Source organism: Aquarana catesbeiana, linkage group LG01, assembly GCF_042186555.1.
Source record: "Aquarana catesbeiana isolate 2022-GZ linkage group LG01, ASM4218655v1, whole genome shotgun sequence".
Taxonomy (NCBI): Eukaryota; Metazoa; Chordata; class Amphibia; order Anura; family Ranidae; genus Aquarana; species Aquarana catesbeiana.
Genome location: NC_133324.1, coordinates 725,508,368 through 725,524,151, shown reverse-complemented (window position 1 = coordinate 725,524,151; position 15,784 = coordinate 725,508,368).

Sequence of the window (15,784 nt, the reverse complement as noted above, 5' to 3'; positions counted from 1 at the left end):
TCACTTGGTGGGGTTGAAAGGTCGCACACTTCCTCCACCTCTCCTTCCTCCAGCTCATCGGGTGGGCGTGGTCTTGGGCTGGGGCTATGCTCAGCCTCAGGCTGGTGACTTGCGGGGGTCCTTGGATCCTTGGACTGTTGTCTGAGTCTTTTCTCCCCTATGATAAGTCAACAAAAGGTATAGTTAAAACACAGTGTTATTTTAGATTTTTTAAAAATAATCTGAAACGTTGGTTAGGAGTTATGGACAATTGCCTTTTTTTGTCCTCCAAAAATTAGAAGACAGGATGAACATTTCCTCTGAACAACAATTCGAAAAAATACACATTTTCATGCAAGTTTCACAGATGCAGATACCTCAATGATCTCCTATGTGTATTACCCCTCTAAAATTTCTTTATGGTCACGTAGTACACTAGTGCTCATGAGTCCAGCTGCTGTGTCCTGTCCTTACATTACACTGAATCATTTTTGAAGAAGCATTATATTTTCCAACACATCTACACCACATCCACAAATTATTTGAATACTAAAAATTAACAAGACATAAATGTATATGTCCAACCCTATACCATCGTATTTGGCGGAAAAAAAAACATTAGTTTCTTTTGTATCATATGTCTTTTACAAAGAACGGTCTTTACGAACGATGCTGTAGAAAGGAAAAAAATTTGGATGAGCATGCAAGTTAAGTATCTCAATAGGAAAACACAACAAGTACTTACTTTTTTTAAGCAGGTTCTTTATTCGCAAGTATTGTTCTGGCTCCCGACTTTTGATGTCAGGCCACCGCTTCCTCAATTGTTCTTTAGACCGTTTTGTGTCAAATTTAGCTTCTAGAGCGGTGACAACTGAGGACATTATTTTGTCCTTACGCATATTCGGGCGTGTGTATGGTCCTTTTTTCCCATCGTAGTCCTCCCTTCTCAATATGGACACCATCTCCACCATCTCTTGAAAAGCCATGTTGGTGGCCTTATATCTCCTCCAGGATGTGGATGGTTGTGGCTCCGGGCTTTCCTCCGCGCTACTTCCACTGATTCTCTCCGCCATCTTTCTCTATCTACTCCCACTGCGCAACGAAGAGTGAAGGGGCGGGGACAAATCGTACTAAAGAACGTCAGGGGCGGGCGACGCGGGCGGAGCATGACACATGCGCAGTGTATATAAAGCTATTACGATGGCCTACGTATGTCCGTGCAGAAGTAGCGAGCGTCAGAAACGAAGGTAAGATTAAACGTGGGGGTGTGTGTGTGTATATGTGTCCCCTAGATTCTTCACCAAATAATCCTGGGAGTTCTGACTGACATTACAGTTTTGATCTTGTGTCTTGTCTTTCAGCAACAATGAATCCCTTTAAAGAGGCAGATTTTTTGTCGTGATTTATTGACCTATATCAGGAAAATAAAAACCTGTGGGAGGTCAAACACCCACTATATTACAATCGAGATGTAAGGAAGGCAACACTAGGCACACTTTTAGAATTTGTGAAGACTCGAGTTCCCCAGGCAGACCTCAAGTTTGTGGACAAGAAAATTGGTATCTTACGAAACATGTACAAGCGGGAACACAATAAAATCCAGGAGTCGCTCAGATCCGGTGCAGCAGCCGACCAAGTTTATGTACCCAAGTTGTGGTACTACCACAAAATGCGATTCCTGGATGACCAGACAGAAGCCAGGCAATCACTTTTGACCCTTCCCCCCACCCTTCCCTCCAGCCCTCCCTCCAGCCTTCCCCCCACTCTTCCCTCCAGCCTTCCATCCACCTCCACCCCAGCTGAGGAGTCCCAGGAAGAACTGGGCCTTTTCATCCCTGATGAAGTGGATGCGCCCAGCTTCAGCCAGGTATCCTTTTTTGTTGAATTTGTGATTGTGTAAATGTTATTAATGATATTAACGTGTTAAATTTTGAAGTGCTTAATAAAAAATGACTTCATCACAAATATTAATATGTAGACATATCACTAGACAGTAGTGGCCAAAAATATACTTCTGCATAGATGTGCGCAGCCTCTTGCATTATGGTGTACACCCCAAAGCTCAAATACATATGCATGTGTATATGTACTGATGGTGTCAGTAGGGCAGTGGACAGTGTAATTTTGTTTATTTTCTTTGCAAAAAAAAATTTTTCTTTACGAACTTTTGTTTTGGTGATGAAATATCAGTGGTCTAAACAGGGGGAATATGCACCACACAAGGCGATTAGGGTGTGCCCAGGCACACCCGGCACACCCTTTGGGCACGCCTATGTACTTCAGATATTGTTGATCACCTGAAATAATGGTGGTGTCAAATAGATAGCCTTTACTATTTGTGGAGAATTATATTTGCAAGTCATGAGCTGAAAATTGTGTGAGATTGCGTAACACAAAATTACAACGATGTACCTTTTTTTGACACAGGATGACCTCAGCCAGGAGGAGGCCTTGACCAGTGGGAGAGAGGAGGAGGCCTTGCCCAGTGGGAGAGAGGAGGAGGCTGTGGCTGGGCCAAGTAGAAGCCACACGGAGTGTCAGTTGCCTCCCCTCCGCATTCTCACCAAAAGGCCCAGAAGAATGACACAAACTGAGGAGGAATCCCTAGCCCTCATACGTGAAGCAAGCCAAATCCTGAGTACACCACCCAATGCAGAGGAGGCGTATGGGACATATATGGCCACCAGATTGCAGGAATTGGAAAAGGGGCAACGCCTCCTCTGTGAGGGTTTGATTTTTCAGGCCTATTAGAAGGGCTTGAGAGGGGAGCTTACTGCTACCACGTATCTGGCCAATGAAGCCACTCCTCCTCCTCCTCCTCCTCATGCCCCAAGTCCACCACCAGAGGCCCAGCCTCTGAGGAAGGCTGCAGCGAAGTGTGGAGGGAAGGCTGCAGAGAAGCGTGCAGGGAAGGCTCCACGGAAGAGTCGAAAGTGATTGCCTGGTTTCTGTCCGGTCTAACTGTGCTCCCTGTGCTCCCTAGTCGCAAGATATCAATTTTCTTGTCCTAAAACTTGATGTGTGTCCTGGGGGATGAAAGGCTTCACAGATTCTAAAAGTGTCTCCAGTGTTGCCTTCCTATTTTAAAAAAATAAATAAATAAATGGATTTTTGGGTTACCTTACATTATTGACTATGTGTTTTGATTCCAACACCACATTATTTTGGGGAGTAGGCAGGTACAGGTCAAAAAGACTATGGGGTTGATTTAAGAAAAGCAAATAGACTGTGCACTTTGCAGAGGGCAGTTGCCCTCTGCAAGTGCAATTGCTCCCGAGCTTAGGAAATGAGTTAAGGCTTAACTTTGCAAAGAGTACCCAATCCTGTGCAAGGAAAATTTAAAAAAAAGCATTTTTGCTTGCACATGATTGGATGATGGAAGTCAGCAGAGCTTCTGCTTATTTACTAAGCTCTGGAGAAACTACTCTTGCAGAGGGCAACTGCACATTGCAAAGTGCACAGTCTTTTTCCCTTTAGTAAATCAACCCCTATGTGTGTTTTTGCCTAAAGGCTAAATCATTTCTAAAATCAAGTGAAAAGTACTAGTGATAAGTTCACTATAGAAATTGCACAGCAAGTGCACTTGTTGGAAGTGCAGTCGCTGTAAATCTGAGGTGAAAAGCTGAAATGAGGGGAAGCTCTGCTGATTGTATCATACAATCATGTGCAAGAAAATTTTTTTTTTTTGGGGGGTTCCTTGCATGTGCCCCTCGGATCCACAGCGAAGGCACTTCAAAATGCTCTTTCTGTGCAATTCCAAGTAGAATTTGCATTTGTCGTGAAAATTGAATTTACCTTTGGAAAACAAACCCCCCTATGTCTAATTAACAAGGGACACCAACCTCATTAAGGTTCATTAAAACAAAACAAAATATTAAGGTTATTGTGGTAACTTGAAAATACAAAAATAAAATAAAACAAAAAAAATGTTTGTATAATTTAGCACACATTGTAAAATAGATAAGTGTTGAAATCAATAAAAAAAAAAAGATGAGTGCAAAATCTAATGTAATACTTTATTTATGGAGATCTGGCTTTTTAAAAATATCATATTAGTCATGGCATGAGGATAAATCATGAAGTAGTTTGTCAGAACTCTGTGTAAATATAAAGCAGAAAAACAACTTCAATCCTCTCGCATTATAAAGAAAAAAAAAGCGCTGTATTAAAAGATCACAGAAGAGGAATGTGCTAGCTTCAATACGAAGGCTAGTTTTACCAGACCGAGCGCTTCCGTCTTGTAATTGCTTCAGAGCATGCGTCAGTTTGAGTTCGTCGGACTAGCACACAGACGACCGGTTTCTCCGCTAGAAAGAAGAGTCCGTCGGATGGACTTAAAACATGTTTCAAATCTAAGTCCGTCCAACTTTTTAGCAAACAAAGTCCGCTGGAGCCCACACACGCTCGAATTGTCCGACGAAATCCAGTACGCCGGACCAAGTCTGCCGTAAAGTCCGCTCGTGTGTTACGTGGCATAATAGTGTTTCCTTGTCCTTAGGGAACATAACACTGCTGACTGTGTTTCCCCAGGAACAGCTTATATTCTACAGAGGCAGAGAGGAACAGAGAGGCTACAACCAGCTCCCTTCAGAGGCCAAGTGCTGCTGAACAAGTGCTAAACAAGTGAGCACATTATATATGTATTTATATATACCGGGAGTCTTTTTCAAGCCTGAAATTTTTGAACTATGTTTTATTTGATTGCTAAGTATAGGTTTGCAAAGAAAAATTTGCTTTTTCAAATTTGGAGAGCCATGGTCCATAGGAAATGTATTATATATACACCATAGCTTTTAAAGTATGATATGTGCAACACAATTTGTATATTTTTATGAATAATGACTCAATCTTGTTTTTGTACATATACAGGCTTTTTACCTAGACCCCAGGTGGTTATTAAGTGCTGGACTGTGTTTTAGCAGAACAGGGTGAAATGTGACACAACCATATACTGCACATAACTGTGCCCTCACCAAGAAAGGATGATGCTTCTTCTTGCCCCTGGGCCTGCCTTGTAGGTACAGAAAACTAAAATAACTGGACTCCTAGCAAAGAATATGAGTGACCTCCTAATGTGATCCTGGAGACTGAAGGGTCAATGTCTGTCCATCATGCAGATGGAATGTGGATATCTGCAAGCACATGAGTATTTTAGCAGGAATGCTTCTGCATGCATTCTTTCTGGCAGTGTTGTGCTTTGTATTGCTGGAAGGAGATTTTACAATTACAAATGTGGATTACAGTGCATGGATTGCACTACTTTCTTTCTTTTAATCTAAGAAATGTTCGCATTGCAGAGCACACTATGTTTTTTATTTATATTTTATTCCCATATGATTCATCGTATTGAGCATGATGATGTGGAGACACTAAGAAGAGGAGTGGTAACCCCATTGATAGGAAAAATCCCATGATACCTTCATATATCATTATTAGGGTCCACTTCCAGATGGTAAGTTTATTTATTGAGGGTGGTGGTACACTCATAGAACAGGTTTGTTTGTTTATTTTTACACTTTTGAAAGAAATTTTGTTTTATGTGTAGTTACAGAATATTTACAGCAATAGTGACTACAAGAACACTATTTTAATATTGAGACGTATTTAGACATTAATGTTATCTAATTTAATTTTGCAGCACATTTAATATGAAAATACATTTATAAGTGGAGTATTTTAAAGAGACAACAGATATAAATGAAAAATAATCTTTATTTAAGATTTTTTTTAGTTTAGGATTTGTTTGTAGTTTCACCATGTCCCAGGTATATAATGCTGCACTATAGTTTATATTTTGATCAGATGGAATATGACTTCCAGAAGGGTTGATGCTTCATCGCACCTGAGTGCTCCAGTTCTGGCCCTGGGGAGTCCCAATGATGTTAAGTGTATCATTTCTAAAGTTAAAGGTATATCCCTTGAAGTACTCTGTGACCTAAAGGGAAAGCATACTCAACACTGCTTACATAGGGGCTTCATTTGTCAGCACCCTCACTATAAAAGGGTGGGTTCTCAGTAGCCATTTGTCAGTGTGTGTTGGGGTAGTTTAGGGACAGTTGACAGTCTGTGTATAGGGTTAGGGTTCATGCACACTGGCAGAAAGGGCCATACAATATACAGAACAGGCAGTACTTTGCCCCCTGGAGTCAAAGGTGTAGCGTATTGTTTCCAAAATAATACACTATAATTTTTATTTCAAGATAAAACCTACCTCGTATGTCCCTCTTACAACTTTATCAAGCTGCTTACATACTGTCCAGTCACTGAACACAATTTGTGGCTAATTTCTCTCTAATAATACACTCTAATTTCCATTTGAATAAAAAATTAGCTTTGTCTCTTCTTACATTATGAACTACCAAGCTGCTCACATACTGTCCAGCCAGTGAACAATATTTGTGGATATTGTCTTTCAAATAATAAACTGTACTGTTTATTTCAGGATAAAACTCATCTCATCCTTCCCTTTCTCCCTTTTACAGTACAACCCTGCCAAACTGCCTAAATACTATGCAGCCACTGTACAATATTTGTGACTATGATCTCTGAAATAATACACTCTAGTTCCTATTTCAAGACAGAACCTACCTATTATCTCCTTCTTGCATTGTGGTCTAACCAAACTGATTACACACTGCCCAGCCACTGAACAATACTTGTGGCTATTATCTCCCAGATAATGCACTCTCATTTTTCTTGCAAGATAAAACATGCCTTGTCTCTATGTATTTACTGCCAATTTAGGTACTCATATAGTATCCTGATGCAAGCCAGCTTCTACCAAACTAATACCTTAAGTGTATATTTTGAACCTTTTGGCCAAAGAAGATGGTAGAAGTTCAAGGAATGTGTGGTGAGGGTTTTGAACGCTTTGTGCACCCTGTTTTGACATGCTGTAAAATGCTTAGGACAGAGAAGTTTAATACTGTGAAAAAAGAAGCTCATATGATTTATATTAAATGGCTTTGCCACTGGCAATTTTTTAAAAAGTTGAGGGCTTTAGCTTTACTTTTTATGGTTTAATGTTTTTATTGAGATTTGTCAAAAAAAAGGGCAAAAAAGAAATCTTATCTGCCATACATCAGTACATAGTTAGGTAACTTATTTGGATGGATACAAATGACAGAACAAAAACAACAAGTATACTTGAACATTAAAGGCATTTCTGAGAGCTAAATGGAAGGTGAAGGCCATCATCCATTGCCCCCAGACATCCCATCTGGGCTTAAACTGTGTTGGGACAGGGGGACAACACATCCAACCCTTGTGCTTTAATGCTCTGCATTGAAAATTTTTTGCATATGAGAAGGTTAACAGCATAAGAAAAGGGTAAACAGGGGCCCGAATGGCCCAGTGGGGACGGGGAAGAAAGTACAGCACTAGCGAAAATCAAATGCAAACAGGTTCATGTATTATGCACTATATAAACTCAAACTGTATGCTCATCTCAAACAGCAAGTTAAGGGCAACAAGACAGTAATTGTTACATCGATGGTGTTGAAGGTACATGACTATAGGAGTAAATAGTTATCATGCATTAGAGGAGTATGGATGTGCTAGACAGGAGTCCAATAGTAGATTAAACTTTGTCAGGGAATCGTTCTTCATAGCAAATATCCACACAAATGAACAATTTCTATTTACCTCTTTGATAACAGCTGATGTGTTCGGGGGGTATAGGGAGCCCTTGTGTAGCTTTACCTTTTTTAGAAGTAAACTTTCCTATTGCTTTTGTTGTGGCCGTTCCTACCACTGTTGAGTTCAAGCCTTTAACTGCTGGATAAAAAATTCAGGTGTCACACCAAAAACCTACCTGAAAAAAATCCTTATTTTCAAACTGATGAATCAGATTGGGTTTATGCTGCTGTATTTTAGCCTAGCTAAATGTAATACCTGTGGATATCTGCTACCAGAATCCCTGTTGTTCCAATTAGCAGTGGCTGCTCAGCCTGTGCAATTGAATGACTGTTATGCCCCGTACACACGGTCGGACTTTGTTCGGACATTCCGACAACAAAATCCTAGGATTTTTTCCGACGGATGTTGGCTCAAACTTGTCTTGCATACACACGGTCACACAAAGTTGTCGGAAAATCCGATCGTTCTAAACGCGGTGACGTAAAACAAGTACGTTGGGATTATAAACGGGGCAGTGGCCAATAGCTTTCATCTCTTTATTTATTCTGAGCATGCGTGGCACTTTGTCCGTCGGATTTGTGTACACACGATCGGAATTTCCGACAGAAAAATTTATAGCCTGCTCTCAAACTTTGTGTGTCAGAAAATCCGATGGAAAATGTGTGATGGAGCCTACACACGGGGGAATTTCCGACAACAAGGTCCTATCACACATTTTCCGTCATAAAATCCGACCGTGTGTACGGGGCATTATAGTTCTGTCTAGCTCTTTTAAGGCATTGCTTTTTAAGCTAAGTTCAGGCATTTCTTGTTTTCGGAACTATTCAGGCATTGCTTGTTTTTAGTTCTTTTTAGGCATTGCCTATTTCCAGCTCTGTCTGGGCATTCTTAATTACAGCCCTGCCCACATCTGCTCAGGCACTGCTCTTTACAGTTCTGTTCAGCTCTGCTCAGACATTGTTAATTAACAGCCTTGTACCAAATCTCCCTGCCCTTTTCTTACAATTCAGTTATAGTTTTTCATTGTAGCACATGTTAATGATGCTGTAAGTGGCCTGAAAGTTTATCATGCACCAGTACTTGAGCAGACTGGACCTGTGCCTTTGAAAGGTCTTCTACCTTCTTCGTTGCCAACCCAGACTGTTTGCCTACTTACTGCATGCCACCTCCAAAGACCCCTGCCCAACCTCTCTCATCTCCAGCCTAGTTTACTGCTTGCTCATTGCCAGCCTTGACTGTCTGACTACTCTATGCTTGCAACCTGCCAAGACGTTTTACTTGATCCTAACTACACGCTAGTCTCCTGTCTCTACACCATAGCCCTCCTATCCTTGCTCACCCTTTAATGGTAAGGTCCTGAGCACCAGCACCTTGGCGTCTTGGCACTAGCACACAGTAAAACCAATCTCCACCATCAAGAACTCTGGTGAAAGGAACTCACACCAGGGGGTGTAGTCATAACAGACAGGCTAGAAATAGCTGAAACTGTCTGTGACTTTAAGAATGTATCCACAAAATGCAATGGTTACCTGTGGTTAGTGACAAATGTCGGCCTGGATGCAATTTATCTGCGTTCAGGGGCAGACATCTGTTTCTAACCAGAGGTAACCAGTGGATGTGTGTATATATTGGGATACATGCTTACAGCTGCAGGAAGCTCTCACTCTTTTCAGCCTGTCATCAAACTGTACAGGCTAAGCAGCCACTACTCCTTGGATCCAAGCCTTGGGTATCCATAGGTATACTTGCAGCAACATGGCCTTTTAGGATGCGTGAAAGAGGCCTTAACATTTAACTAATATATTTGGCCAGAGTTGGGGTTTAAAGATGGGCAGATGTCTACTGTCTGTTGTTTTTTTACAAACATCTGGCTAGCTATGGCTGGCTTGATGCTATCAGTTACTGTGTAGTACTTTAAAGGTGGTTTTTAAAATACAGTTTAAGTGAATCTCTAGGAGATTAATTTCCTTCTTTCTTTATTTCTCCAATAAACATTAAGGCTGTGAATTAAGCAAGGAATAAGAGAGAGGAACAATGCATTTAATCAGAAAGAGTTCTGGCACAAGTGATCCTAGGCTGTGTTTTATACAACGTGTTATACATTTAAAAGCACATTAAAAAGCAATGTAGGCCATGCATTATTCTTCTAGTGCCTCTCTTCATGCACGACACACGCCTCTAAGCATTTCTCTAAAATGAGAGCAGTGTCAGATGTAAAGAAGAGGCCATCTTCCTGCACACATAAATCTGTCAGGGAAGTTTATCCACTGTGAGTTTGTCTAGTGATGAAAATGCTTCCTTTAGACATAAATAAATCCCATGATAGTACTGAATGGAGGAACAGCTTCACAGTCAGCTCACTGGTCTATCTGTCCATGTCTCTGCAAGATAAAAGTGGGGCTGTCTGGTGGAGTTATGCCATATATACAGCACAGTATATGATGTACTTAATATCTGGAAGACACAGATATAGCACGCTCATATAATGGGGTTTGTAGCAGTACAGCAACCCAGTGAAGGAAAATTTATCACTATGACAAATCTAGAGCAATTTGACTAACTTGCTTCATTATGTTTTTCCAGAAGACATAATGTTACTTAAGTTTTAACTAATTTAAATAGTCTTAGATTTTCAGCATTATTCTTCAAATACCAGTAGTCAGAAAATGAAAGGCACCACACAATAGGGAAATCTATTTTCAGGCACTTAAAATAGCCAATATCAACTGGTAAAATTGTTTCTGGTTGTGTATCTGGCCACTTTACTATGAAGACGAAGGCTCTCATTTTGTGATCCTAAAAGAATTACTGTGAGCAGTTCTACACTACCTCCTGAGCACTCTCTAAACTCTGTGTGATTTTAATATGCTGTTTGAATACCTGCTTGCTCAATATTCCTGTAAGGTACTGCAGAGAAGGGGTGCAAGGATGTTGAGAGGAGTCAGAATGATAATAGTTAAGGAAACATAAAATCCTCTGTTAATTTACTTTTCAATGATCTGTACAGCTGAATAATAGCAGTTTATATAAAACAGACCCAATGCTGCCTTTAATAGTGTAGTATATTCCAGCATTAGTATTTGCTAAAATAATCAATCTAAATAATTAAAAATGATAAAAGAGGTAGAGCTTATACAAAAGATCATCATTATCCAGGTGCGTCTAAGACAGCTTAACATCTAAGAACAGTCCTGCTTGGGACTCTTTTTGCAGTCTATAATGATAAGGGAGCCTTATTAAACAAAATGGGGGATATTTATTAATTCTGTGGAAATATGGTTAATTTCAGTAATAAATCAGTCCCAGGCATCGCAAATCTGTCACAGATGGCTGCCCAGGAATTCAAGTGCACAGAGCCGTAAATACACATAAACCTGTTGCAAAGACATTGCTAAAGGAGAGGCAGCCTGATTTGTGTTTAGACATGCCGCTAATTTGCTTTTTAAATGCCCCTCTTCCCGATGTGGAGAGGTTTTTTTGTTTTTGATACGTGAAGCATTAAACACTAACAAATTTAATAGCAAATGTAGTTAATATTAGTAAATAGGGACGAGGTTGGTGATTGCCACTACCATGTGTTTGAGGTCTTACAGATGCGAGAGTCTCAGTCCTTGCAAATGTTTGTCCAGCATTTTTTAAATCCAAAATGCATTGCATAGCCTTTGAACTATGTCCAGCAGTCTTAAGGTGTCATTAAAAGCAAAGCCACCATTATACATATATGATAAGGAAATATAATAGTATAAGCAACATTGTGTAGTAAAGATAAAAGTGTTGTTTCCGAACACCGTTATTTTTCCTGGTACAACCTAGTCATGTGATGACTTTTCACTTGCTCTGCACCACACTATGCACTAGGTGGGCAGAAACTTGTGATCAATCCTGCAGGAAATTTTTTTGTCACATAACAGTTGTACAAAATGGATGGCTTCCTTTCAAGCCATCTAATGTGTACAAATGTGTTGCTAGCTGTGATTGGTCAATCCGATCACAAGGTACAGAGAGGGCCAATCACAGCCCTTCGCTTTGACAAATCACAGATAATCGCAACAAAACAGACTGAATAAATCTGTTTCATTCAGTAAAATGCTTGCTTTATAGCAATGTAATATATTGCTATAAGCAAACATAATGTGTAACAAAAAAAAAAATCCTGATAATTTCCTCAGAGCAGAATAGTATAATGTTACTATGGTAACATTATAAAACAACCGTGCAAAATCTGCACTAAATGCGCTTTATACAACAGCGACAGCTACTGGCACACAGACTTAATAGATGAAAACCTAAACAGTATATATACAAACAAAATTGCAGCGCTTAACAATATACAGTTATGAAAAAATTATTAGACCCCCGCGCTTATGGTGAAAATTAAAAATGAGGAGCTGCAGCCTCTATCAATAAATTCACCCTAAGGTGAGTTTAGAAGAAATGTGAAAAAGAGGGGATAGGTATGGCGTTGCTCTTATTAAGAGGTGACCTACAACCTCTAAATACTTGAGGGGTGTGTGTCACGGGTGCATTTAGTGCAAAAAGTGACAATAAAAGTGCAGAAAATAAATATTTGTATATTCACAAAAATCCACAAAAAATCCTACTGTGTAAACTTCCTAACCGCTTATATATAATGCATATTGTTATGTTCAAACAAAAATAAAATAAACACAATCCTGTGCAAAACCTGCAATTCAAAGTGACATTTCTGTGCAAAAAAAATCCAACATATATGACTGGTGTATATTGCTGTGAAACTGGGTTCAGAAATATGCATATACCGTCCTTAAACCCTGGTGTATAAAAAATCCAATAAAGTGACAATGTGTTCCTTCAAATTGTTCTGTGCTTCTTGGAAAACAGTGCCCCATAAGAAACGCACTCACCGCTATTATTCACGCCACAAGGAGGTATTTCACCTTCACAGTATGAGCCACTGTGCAGCCTGTGGAGTGGGAGGAAACTTCTGTCCTGTGTTCTCCAAGTGCTTCCTTGTCTGTAAGTGGTCTCCTCACTGTTAACCTCTTAGATGTTGCCCACATGTAGAGAGGAAAGAGACTCCACAGTGTGATACCGTACAAATATCCAAACATTTATTAACAATACTGATGGGTACTCACATTTATTAAAAATCATTTAAAGCGAAAACAGTATTTAAAAACAGGAAACTGGAGCTTTCTGCGCTCCATGGCTCGAAACCGGAAGTGATGCAATGACGCTGTATAATCCTGCCCTACGCGTTTCATCAATGGGACGTCATCTGCTACATCCGCCATCCTGCTACACCATCCGGTTTTTATATGGTATGGGGTGTGTCCTAAATTGATGGCCATGTGACCGCGGCCATTTTTGGTTAGTCCAGGCTTCGGCATGGCGGATGCTATTGCTAGTAGTGTGATTTAAAATGCCAATAGACAACACTACTCTGCAACATGACGAGGGATAATTTTAAAAGGACTACTTAACTCCAAGTTGTAATGGACACACTGCATAATACCAACATACATATCATAATACACAATATTACAAAATTAAATTTAAGTTAAAAAATGGGTAAGAAATATAATTGCATTATGGTATTGTGCTGGACTAGAGGTAAAAAAATGATGTTAGAGGATGTATAGTGACATCTGAAGGTAGACATAAGAGAAAAGAGGACATTATTGCGATAAAAAATGCAAAAAATTGCAAAAAAATTGCAGCAAGTCGCATAAAGTCGCAAATTGCAAAAAAATTGCTAGAAAAATGCTAAAAAGTATGTAAAGTGCATTTATACATGCCTTCATCATTCAAAAATGCAAAAAAAGCAAAAAAAGGCAGAAAATCGCAGCAAGTCGCATAAAGTTGCAAAATGCAAAAAAGTTGCTAAAAATGCAAAAAATTTGAAAAAAAAGTATGTAAAGTGCATTTATACATACAAAAATGCCTTCATAGTTCGAAATAGTGTAATGGTGTTATACTAGTGGCATCTTAGATTAAAGGTGGAAGTGATGTATAGTGTAGTAACATCAATAGGTCATGAGAAATAGGAAAAAAGAAGGGGATGTAATTACGGCAAAAGTGCAAAAAAGCCAAAAATTGCAAAAAATGCCATAAATCGCAAAAAAACACAAATAGCTAAAATTGCTGAGAAATGTATGTCAGATGTATCACATGCATACAGAAATGCTTTAAAAACATATGACAAAGACCATAGTTGATAGGGGAACCCTTTATAGTAAAAACTTCGACAAAAGGAGATAAATTTAGAAGTTGGTGGGGAAGCAGTTTAAATCTATGTCAATGTTCACGCCTTTAGGCAGAAGGGTGTCTAAAGTAAAGATCCACCTGGTCTTGTTTTGGGAGATTTTTCTTCTTTTATTATCTCCTCTCCAATATCCCTTTATCTTGTCTATACCATAAAAAATGAGACCAGATGGGTCCTCATTGTGGTACTCTTTAAAGTGTCTGGATACACCATGTTTTGTAAAGCCTGTTTTGATATTGTTAATGTGTTCCCTAATTCTGACGTATAAGGGTCTGGTAGTTCTGCCCACATATTGCTTGTGGCAAGGGCATTCCAGAACATATGTGACATGTGTGCTGGTGCACATTATTAACGCCTTTATTTTGTATTCTTTCCCTGTAGTAAGAGATCTAAAAGCCACCTTCTTTCGTTCCTTTTTTTGCTTTTTCTGCAGGGAAGACACTTTCCACTTTTAAAATATCCTTTTAGATCTTTGGAAATCTTGATTTGTTTAGGGGGGTCTAGTGCATTGTTCACCAACCTATTTCCTAGAGCAGGAGCTCTTCTGTAAATTAAAGAGGGTTTATTTGGAAGTACGTTTCTTAAAATGTTGTCTGACCGTAGAACAGGTCAGTGTTTTTTAAGGACCTTTTCTACTAATTTATGTTGTTGGCTGAAACCTGGGAGGAAGGCTATCTCGTTGTACCGATTATTTTTCTCATTCTTCTTCTGCTCTATCATGTTATTTCTGTCCATTGCTCTGATTTGATTCTTTAGGGATTCCAGGTTCTTCTTTTTGTATCCCTTTTCCAAGAACCTCTCAATGAGTATATTGGCCTGGTAATCATAGTCTTTGAGGGTACTGCAATTGCGTCGGATGTGCATAAGTTGGTCTTTTGGTACATTTCCTACCCATTTGGGGTGATGACAGCTATTAGTGGGAATGTATCCATTGCGATCTGTCTTCTTGAAAAAAGTTCTGGTGTGTAATTCCCTTCCTGCCTTAAAAATTTGGAGATCCAGATAATCAATGCTTTGTTTGTCCCATACTCCTGTGAATGTAATGCCATAAATGTTGTGATTTATTTCTTCAAGGAAACTCTTCAAACCATTTTCTGTGCCTCTCCATATAATAATGATGTCATCAATGTACCATTTGCCCAATTTAAGATTTTCTCTTCTCACACCATAAATTTGTTCCTCCTCCCATCTATTAAGAAACAGGTTTGCGATGCTGGGGGCATATTTGGCCCTCATAGCTACTCCCTTAGTTTGCGTGCAATATTTTCCCTTGTACCAAAAGAAGTTGTGGCTCATTGCTGTCCTTAAGCCTTCTAAAATATAGTTGATCTGGGCTTGTTTTAGCTGTGTTTGGGTCTGCAAAGCACATTCTACACTGCTAATACCATCCTCTTGAATAATGTTGGTATAGAGTGAGTTGACATCAATTGTTACTAAAAAATCCTCATCTGTTATCTCCATGTTTTTCAACTCCAGGATTAGTTGTTTGCTATACTTCAGATAGGATTTACCCTCTGGTACAAGTGGCTGTAGAAAAGTGTCTAAGTATTCCTTTAGCCTGGAGAATAGGGAGTCTATGCCACTTATTATGGGTCTGTCCAGTGGTTTTTCTTGGTTCTTATGAATCTTAGGGACATAATAAATAATTGGGGTTTTAGCTGCTTCCAGAACTAGAAATTTCACTTCTTTCGTGGATAGAATCCCCTTATCTTTTCCTTTTTGTACAAATGCTTTCAGTTTCTTCTCATATTCCCCTTTCGGGTTGCCCTTGAGTTTTTTGTACGTATCCGCGACACTTAGCAACTTTTTCACCTCTTCTTCATAGTCTGTTTTTCTAATTATAACCAACCCCCCTCCTTTATCCGCCGGGCGGATGATCACTTCCTTCTTTTTCTCTATTTTCTTTATTGTTTTTCATATTTT